This window comes from Panthera tigris, chromosome B2, assembly GCF_018350195.1.
Source record: "Panthera tigris isolate Pti1 chromosome B2, P.tigris_Pti1_mat1.1, whole genome shotgun sequence".
Lineage (NCBI taxonomy): Eukaryota > Metazoa > Chordata > Mammalia > Carnivora > Felidae > Panthera > Panthera tigris.
This window is the reverse complement of record NC_056664.1, coordinates 66,809,239-66,819,404: the sequence shown is the minus strand read 5'-3', so window position 1 is coordinate 66,819,404 and position 10,166 is coordinate 66,809,239. Positions and strand designations below refer to the sequence as shown.

Below are 10,166 nucleotides of genomic sequence, written 5' to 3'. Positions count from 1 at the left end.
TGCAACAAAGGAGGTAAAGTCATTTCTTTTGGGAAGAATGAAGGCAGATTTCATGTAAGATATCTCAAATGGTGAATAGGCTTTAGGTAGAGAGCGACAGAAGAAGAAATGAGAAATGGAGGAAATACTAAGAGCAAGGAGGTGGCTTGAAGTAGACAATGACAGGATTCTCCTGAGAGGACTGACTAGGTCAGTGTTGCAGGGGGTAATGGAGGATGGATGCAGTGGTAGTCACGCAAAGATTTGGGAAGCCTGCTCAGAGCCAGCCAGATCTTGGAGGACTTACCACTGCATGCTAAGAAGTTCATTTTAATGTAGTAGACAGAGGAGCCAAGAAGAGTGATTCTGAGCAGAGAAATGATCAGGTGTCTGTTAATGACAAAATTACAACAACAACAACAAATAATAACAATAAACAATTTTCAGATATTCTCTTTCTTACTCTTCATTTAGATATTCAGAACCTGGGTAATCCAGTTTATCATCAGTTATCAGTGAAACTGTATTGCCAGAGTTATCCTTTCACTGTGATTTGTGATTTGTTTAATCTTTTCAAAATCTGCTGATGTTTTCACTTGTTGGCTGCCAAGACCCTGGCTCCGGCTCTAGTCCTCACTGAACAGCTCCTTGGCTGCCCTTCTCCATTCATCCATCACATGCTTAAAGTCCATCCAAAATACTGCAGCACATCTCACTTTTTCCATTTCTTGTAATGCTCGTGTTACACTGGCCTCATGTACACCTGAAAATTAGATTCAAATAATTTCTGGTTCTGATGCTTCAAGCACTTCAGACCTCCAGGCTTACAGAGTGCCCTCTAAGGCCCCGGTTGCACCCTTGTTGTTGAGACTGGATTTAGGGAAAGCTCATGGTCAAGCTTTAGCCTGATCAAGAATAAGAAGAACAACAGTTGTCCTGGACTTGTCTGTTAAGCTGAGTTAAAGAATATCAGAGTGTTGATTAATATGATATATTATTACTAAAACTGACCTCTATATTACCTGCCTCCTGTCCCCTTATATATTCTTCATAAATGTTAAGCCACCTTATCCAATTATTTAGTATTCTGATGGTAGCTGCTGAAAACAGCAAAGTGTTGTAATTTCATAGAAAGATAAGCTTTAAGTGAAATGTGCAAATCCCTGTTTCAACAGACAAATCACTATTTCCACAGATGAATTCCTCTTGAAAGTCACCTGTTTCCTCTCTCTCAATCTTTTCCACTCTCTCTCTCTCTCTCTATCTTTGACTTTCTGTCGGCCTTTCTCTCCCTACCCACATATTTTTCACCTGTTTTCCCTATTTTTCATCCCCGAGCACTTATCCCTAGTGGCTCCCTCAGCAATTCTACACTGAATACTTTCAAAGATCAGAAAACATTCCTTAGAGAAATATGCTCATTTGTGGGATGAAAATACTGAAGTACAGAGAAGATGTACTTCAGGTTTGTTCGTAAAGGTAGTTCCAAACCGTTATGATGGAAACACAAAGCTCCCAATCCTTAGTCCACTGAGAAAATTATAACCCTGGTTTATAATTAGTTTTAAAGAGATCAGGATTCTTTCTTCTGTCTTGGAAATAATCTTGGCTTCTGGCTAAGAATCAATCACATCATATCAATTAACTCAAGAACAAAAAAGTCTTAAGACCTGACTGGGCCTGCAATTAGAAGCTAAGTCCAGCTGTGGCTCAAGGAACCTCTTCTGGAAATGCACTAGCCTCAGCAGCTACTGCAGAATCCTATCATTTGCTTACATCAGTTTGCACTAAATTCTTAATTTAGCAAATGTCATAGGCATGATGTATGTTAGTTTTCTGTACCAAGAGAGATACTTGCATTCAGTTTAGGAAATAATTTGTTTCTAGACTGCTATTACCTATAAATTGATAATTTTTCCTCTGTGACTTATTATCATTTTTAAATAGCTTTTTTCAATACCATTATAAATTTTTCTTTAATTTCTGAACACTATAGAAATAACTCTCAAGAGTTATTATCATATCTGCATTAAAACCATGTCAGTTATTCATCCTTTATGGAAATTGACTGAATTTTTGGCATTACCTTTACTGGTAAATAATTGTTTAAGTAATTATGCATAAGAATAATAAAAAGATTTATTACTTATAAAGTAAATTGGAGACAGCTGGTTTTATGGAAAGAGGTCTGGCTTTGGAACTACAAACAAATGAAGCTGTGCCATTTATTACATCTAGGGTTTAAGCAAATTACTTGATAGCTCTTTACATGAAATATGGGCTGATTACAATACTGTTATAAATATTTAATATTATGGATGTGTTAGAAATTCCCCAGTTCAGGGATGGATCATAGTATGTGCTCAAAAATATTAGTTCCCTTCTCCTTTTCCAAGATCTAAGAATATTGCACCATTGCAGCGATCCTTTGCACTTGGACTTTATGATTTCCTGGAAGTCACCATTCTTAGTTTCAATAGTTAAAGAAATTATTTGCAAATTGAAAATGAGTCCATTTGCCTCTTTTCGTTGCAAAAGCACTTTGCAAACATATTTTAAAAGAGAAATATTTTAAAGCATATTATACTTTCCTCAATCAAGTAGTAGAGTATTTATGGGGATGCTCTCCTACAAATTTTACTTTACTTAAAACCAAAAGTCCAGGTAGTTTTTCTCATTAAGCCGAAAGAAACTATTGCCTGATTATATGTCTATTAAAGCCTTTGTAGGGATTTTTACAATTATTCAATTAAATTAATAGATACTGTGTCTCAACTATGTGCAAAATCAGAGTCCCATTTATAAGGCAGTATATTATGGGCACTCATAATGGACTAAAGATTGAATAAAGGAAGGAAAAATCCACTAAAGGAACCAAAAAAAAAAAGGAAAAGAAGAAAAGAAAAACCTTGCATCTATTTCTTTAACAAACTTTCAAAATGTTAATATTTTGCCATCACTTTGGCTATATCACAAAGTAAAAAATGATTTATCTTCTGTTTACCAATGTTTGGTCTTGAACATAACAAAAATTTCTATTTATAAATTTATTTTCAAAATTATTACTCAGTTGTTTAGAAAATCTTGAAAATGTTGGATGTACTAAAGGAAAGGTGAAATCAGATGCACATTGGACTAAGCAACTTAAAATGTTGTCCAAACATTTTAGTTCTATAAAATCTAAATTTATTTTCTCAGAAATCATCAAATGTTTGTTTATGTTGAAAAATCATGAAGCCATTTTCCAATCTCTTTCATGCAATTCAGACTGCTTTTTAAGAACTATTTATTATACTGAAAGACTGAATTTCTTTACTGAAACTAGTAAGTTTTTCTTTTAACAGATCTAGAAAAAATTTAAAATTTAGTAAGTAAGGGTGTTAATTTTAATTTGGTTTCAAATGTATGACATTATTTTTGGGAAGAGAGTAAAAATCTGTATAATTTCCCCAAAGATCCTTACCCCCCATGCGAAAAGTAATTTTAGGTAGAAGTGTCATTCAAATCAATGCATTCTAAAAATGTAATAGAGGAAAAAGTACCATTACATAACTGTGAAAATACCATCTTCTCACCTGATAGGTCAGTTTCATCTGTAATCAAAAGGGAATCCATTTAGAGGAGAAAGAAGTCTTTTACACACATAAACTCCTTATTTTCAGAAAATTTAAGTGCAGATAGTAATAACAAAATTGCTTGAATGGTAATTATAAATTTGTCTTTATGTATCTGTATGTGACGTATATAGTCATAATTAATTTACTCATTCATAAAATATTTATTGAGAAAATTATATGTGTCAAGCACCATTCTAGGCTTTGAAACCATAGTGTTGACAAGAAAGACAAAGTTTTTGTTCCTGCAGAGTCGACCTTCCAGTGAGAGGCAGCAGATAAGGTAATTTCAAAAGAAAATGAAACAGGTGATGGAGTACATAACGATGGTTGGGAAGAAGCATGTTCAGATGCGCTTTCCTGTAATGAGGAGGTGATGGCTGAGCTGAGATATGAGGAGTCAGCCATGGAAAGATTTGGAGGCAGAATTCCTGGAGGAAGGAACAAGTATGAGAGGCACTCAGGGATGATCTTGGAGTGTGCCTGTGGTGGATTAAATTCTTAGACAAATTTCCATTGTAAGGTGGTATCGTTCCCCCAGCCCCCTTGAATCTGAACAGGCTTGCAACTGCTTTGACCAAACAAGTGTGTTGGAAGTGAGGCTGTGCCAGCTCCAGGTTAGTCTCTTGGAGAGCAGGCAGCTTCCACCTGGTCTCTTAGAGCTCTTAGAAGACATGTTACCTCTACTCAACCTTCTGGAGAGAAGGCAGGGAGAGGATGCATGACTGCAAGGAGAGGCAGATGGAGAGAGGCCCCACTGAATGCATCCTTCTGGCGGCCAATTCTGGGCTCCAGACATGTGAGAAAAGCTATCTGTGATCTCCCCAAGGCAGTGGCCAATTGAATACACCATGGACAACAGAAGAATCACCAAGCCAGATTCTACTAGAATTCCTGCTCACAAACTTGTGAGAAATAGTAAGATGGTTGTTGTCTGAAGGCACTACATTTTGGAGAAGTTTGTTATGCAGTAAGGGGTAACTTGAACAGTAAAAGACCAAAATGTTGAAGCAAAAAGACTGATCTGGAATGGGGCCAGACATTTTATTCTGGGGGTACATGAAAAACAAGATGGGGGAGACAGTATGATTCTGACCTGATGTATATCTTTTAAAGCACAGCCCAGCTACTTGTCAGGTAATAGATTTTAGAGAGGAAAGAGTATAAGAAGGAAGAACAGTTTTCAGAAAAGTATTATAGTTATGGGATTATCTCATTTAATTCTCATGAGCTTGAGTTAGTATCTTGTACTGTCTTTATTTTATAAATAAACACACTGAGAAAAATAAAGCATAAATCATTTACCCAGGGTTGGATTGTAGAAGTATGGTTGAAAGCCAGGCCAATTCCAAAGCATTTGGTTTAATTAGTTCTGTAAACCAGGGGTTGTGAAAGAATGGTCTCTGATCGGCAGCATCATCCATCACCTGGTAATATGTTATAAATGCACATTCCTAGGCCCCACCCTCGATCTACCAAATCAGAAACTCTGAGAGGGGGCCCCATGACTGTTTCTTGACAAATGCTACAATAATTCTGATGCAAGGACAGAAATTCTCTCTGTGCCACAAAAAAAGGAAGAGCATTCAGAATTGAGCTGAAAGAACACAACCCTAGGGGGTGCATGGGGGGGTGCCTGGGGGGCTTAGCTGGTTAAGCATCCGACTTTGGCCCAGGTCAGGTCATGATCTCATGGTTCATGGGTTTGAGCCTCGCGTTGGGCTCTATGCTGACAGCTCAGAGCCTAGAGCCTGCTTCAGATTCTATCTCCCTCTCACTCTACTTTCTCTCTCTCTCTCTTCTCTCTGTCTCTCTTTCTGTCTCAAAAAAAATGAACATTAAAAAAATAAAAAATAAAAGAAGAATTTAGCTTAAAGGTAACTCCTGCATTTGAGGTTCGGCCAAGAGCAAGGAACCAGCACAGAAGAATGAAGAGGAGCAGTCAGTGTAGTCGAAAGGAACCCAGGAGACTGTGGTGTCAGCCAAGACAAGAAAATGTTTCAAGAGGGAGAGGTTGTTCCACTGTGTCAAACACGGCTGAACAATCAAGTAAGAGGAGGCTGGAGCATGATTATTGGACTTGCCAGGATAGATAGAAGCCACTGGTTACCATGAAAATGGGCAATTTTGTGGATTGGTGAAGAAAGCCTGATTAGAATAAAACAAAGAATAGAAAGGCAGGAAGGGACACAAAAACATAATCAATCTTTTTGAGAAGTTTTTTTCCTATGAAGTATACAGATATGGAATGATAAAAGGATTCAAAACAAGTGTTGATTTTTTTCTTATATAAAAGATGTTCAGGCATTTTTATAGGCCATTAGAAACCATCCAATATGGGGAGCAACTGAAGTTGAAAAAGCAAATACAATAATCACATGACAAAAGTTCTTGAGTAGCCAAGAGCAGGTAGACTGTTTGTCCTCAGGTAGGATCACAGACTCTTATCTTTACAGGAAGTGAAGTAAAGTATCTTGGAATCAATGAAGGTTAGTCTGAAGACAGGATGGTGAGGTGAGGTGGGTCTTGTCAGTGTTTGTGATGTATGGTCTAATGGGTCTAAGGTTGTATGTCAGAATTGGTAGTGATGTCAAGGAGAAAAGGTGTAGAATAACTTTCTTAGAATGTGGGAACAGAAATCTAGTAGAATGAAAGACTACTAGCCAGTGCTGGAGACCATCTGAGATTTGTGATTATTAACTTAACGTGAGACAATTGAGAAGAATTATTTTCTCCAGTGAGTTGAGTCCAAGGCAGGTGCTTTTCTGGGTTAATATAGTAAAGTAAGACAGGAGAAAGACCATTTACAAGAAAGCAATTATAGTGATGGACATGGAACAAAGGACTTCAATGTGAGTAAGGAAGAAATTGAACTATAAAAAGTATGCTGTGCAGTGAAAAAGAGAGTCAAAGGGGCAGGTTCCTGGAGGGATAAGAAATTGTGGGTGTAGGAGTTACTGGAATAAGTAAGCCAGATGGATGGGAAGTAGTGTTTGGAGACCCAGATTCCTGAAACTGAGAAGCTGAAGTTTATACATAGTCATTATTGATTCAGAGTTACAGGAACGACCGTAGGAGTGAGTGACCACGGTGGTTGGAGAAAAAGCATGACTGTAGTGAAGGAAGCCAAGTGTGGAGCGATCAAGATACCAGGTGGACCATAAAGGAGGTAGCCAACAGCAAGAATGTTGACATGAGTTGTGATAAAAAGAAAATCAATGAGTCAGGTACTAAAGTATGTGCTCATGTGTAAATATAAAACACGTTTTATCTCTCTTTTTAGAACATAAAGTTCTTGAAGGCAAGGTCCATATTTGGTTAATTTGGTCTTGCCTGTTGTACTGACTATACATTGTTATATTTAGTATATGGTACGCTAATGTGATTTGGATAAAGGAATCAATTGCTAATAATTTAAGAAAACTAGTCAGCATGGTAGAAAGGCTTAAAAAATAACATTTATTTAAATCCTGCTAGGCGGAAGGAACTACTAATTTCCTACATATACAATTCTTATATCAGTCTTGTAAGAACACAACTCTGTATATCTGTTTTGGTTTTGCCTATGACTATTCTCAAGAATCACACAAAAACATAGATACAAAGAAGGAAAATGTTGAAGAACTGCTTTTAAGAATTGCCATAGTTTCCAAACTTCCAATAAGGTGAAGCTCCAGGAACCATAGTTAATTTTAGGGTAACTATGTATGTCAGTTTTCCTCATTGATTAAGTATTTGTCCCAGTTATGATTATTAACAATTTCCATTAAAATTAGGTTGATTGGTCTGATGGTACTCTACCTGGTAGTTCTAACTTCTGCCACGGTATCTCTTAACTAGCTGCGTGTAAGACACACATGAAGCACACAGAGGTCTTAAACACTACCAGAACCTACCACGTTTCTTTTCTCAACTATTTCCTGATGTGAGGAATGAACATTTCACTTTCTAGGACAGTTTACAGGGTGCTTTCTGATAACATTTTAGTGCACTAGGCAGGCAGGAATGGCTGGGGACTATTCACTCCTCATCTTAGGTAATGATGGGAGGAGAGTTGGCATGCCAACCGGGTGTGCCACGGGTGGTGCCTCCGTCTTCAAGATGCATAAATTCCCCAGGACACTGGAAAGTGAGGTCAGCAGAAACTATATAGGGTAATCAGAGGGGGGAGATCCATAAAACGTATGCAAGAAACCGAGGCTAAGCCCTACCATAGGGCAAAGACAGAATAATCTGATTGCTTTTGCTGTACTGTTGTCATTTAATGTATGACACAACCTACAACTATTTATTTTGCTTGTAATGCTTTGTTTATCACTTTTTAATAAATTTTTTCAACAACTGAGGTCAACTGAGATCAGCAAAAGGAAAGTACATTTGAAATAATAAATTAAATATAGAGCTGCTATTCATCAAGAAAGTTTATAAAAAATGTATACAGTATACAAGATCTTTATTGACAGTTGCTACCCACCATAAGGGCCATGATAATATTACTTCTGCAAACCAAAAGATATAAAAATGCAGAAGCATGGTCATCTTTTTTTTAATGTTAGTTTTTAAAAAACTGTGCCAAAAGACAGTATGTGTAGTTGTTGAAGATATGTTTATGGATTTCTCTAGAAGAATGACTTTTTCCTTCAGATAAAATGGAATATTCTTCTAAATTAATTTTGCTCGTTTTTTGCATTTTACATTCCAATTTTGTTCGTTTATTTTTAACATACAGAAAATTGAAACGGCTGCTCTTAATGTTTCAGATCCATTAGCAGAGGTAAAACCTTTACAGACATATAAATCATTAAAGGTTTAAAAAATGATTAGCATCATCATGGAGTAAAAATAATGTATTTGGAAATTCATTCTATTAAAAGTAAACTATCTGATATTATTATTATAAATGCTACTATAAATTCATTTAAAAAGATTAATTTCTATAGAAGATAAAATTATTTGGGTTTTGCAGTAATAATACAAATACTAATTTTATTGGAGCACAGCATAATGGTACAAATAATATTCTTTACTGAAAAACAAAATGAAAAGAAATATACATAGAATTAACTGCAACACATACATAATTCACAATTTTGCTCAAGATTCTGTCAGGCTAAAAACAAACTACAGTTGTTAAAATTTATGCCATTTTTATGTATTTCACAGAGTAACTGTACCTCAAAGTTTTGTTACAAAGCAGATATTGAATATGAAAAAAATTTTTCTACAGCCTGGCACTTTTACTTTCTGTTACCATCATCATTTAGATTTAAAAATGTTTGGAACTTTGAAGAATTATTCTAAACCAATGAATCCTAGAATTTACTACACTTGATCTTAGCCAAAAGGCCGAGAAGCGATTCTAGAATTTAAATTAAACATTTTGCAAATGAGTTCTTTATATTTCTATTGCACTGCGTTCAAAATTAGACATCTTTAATCAAATTATTCAGCAAATGGAGTATCAAAAAACATAACATTTAAAAATTTTACTCAATTGCATTTATTGAAAACCAAAATCGTAATTGGGAAGACATCAAATTTCTCCTTACAAAGGCACAGGATGAGCTGAATCAATTAAATGATAACTCAAAAGTGCACAAAATTTATATTGAAATTTGATATTTTTTCTCTGGAGTATCCTGACACATGAGAAATCTTTTGATACAGTTCCTATATTTAACTATATATAGTTAAATATATATATATATATATGATTTTATGATTTATATTTTATGATTTATACCTTATGATTTTGCAGCACCTAAGTTTGGCAGAAAATCAAAAGGGTTATAAATAGAGACCTGCATTTTGGTCATTTTTCTTTAAAAACATTTGCTGAGGTAATTAAAGTTTAAAAAACAGTATCTGTGAAAATATTTGGGTTGAAATATTTACACATTTTAATTACAAGACAGAAATGAGAATATCCCTTTTTAGCAAGAATTTGCTGTGAACTTTTCAGGTAACTTAGTATCTATAGTGAAAATGTTTTCTCAATTAAGAAGATAATGCAGAGAAAAGTCTAATGTAAAAAACTTTTCAGATTTATTGACCACAAAATGTTAACTTAGAGCAAGATTTCATGTACTTCCATGAAAAAAAAAGTATTGCAATAACAAATATATTAATTGAAAAAATATCAGTGATGTGGTATTAGAAATATATATAGATTAAAAAAACTGATTAAAGTTCTTGAATATGGAACAGGAATAACAATTCCACTTATGCTATTTTTAAAATTAAACTAAGCAATATGAAAATTGTTTTGCATTGCTTTTATGTACTATTTTTTAATATAATATTGATTTTAACATAGTTTTTGAAAAGAATTACAGATTAACCAATATAATGAAAACAATGTGCTAATAGATGAATACATATATATGTAGTTAGTTAATCTCAAAAACTAATATATTTTTAATTATTTTAGCTTTCCTTTCAAAAATGTTCTGGTTTTATGACAAATTATATAATTGCCATAGTCATAGATTTTGGTTTTTGTTTTTAGAATTACTCTATTATTTTATTTTATTCATAATGAATTATGGAGCAATGTTCTGGAATTCAAATAAA

At 34.7% G+C, this 10,166-nt stretch overlaps 1 pseudogene; it reads right to left on the bottom strand.

The window, feature by feature from the left end:
• Positions 1-8,863: 8,863 nt before the first annotated feature.
• Positions 8,864-8,951, bottom strand: LOC122238979 (annotated as a pseudogene).
• Positions 8,952-10,166: the final 1,215 nt, after the last annotated feature.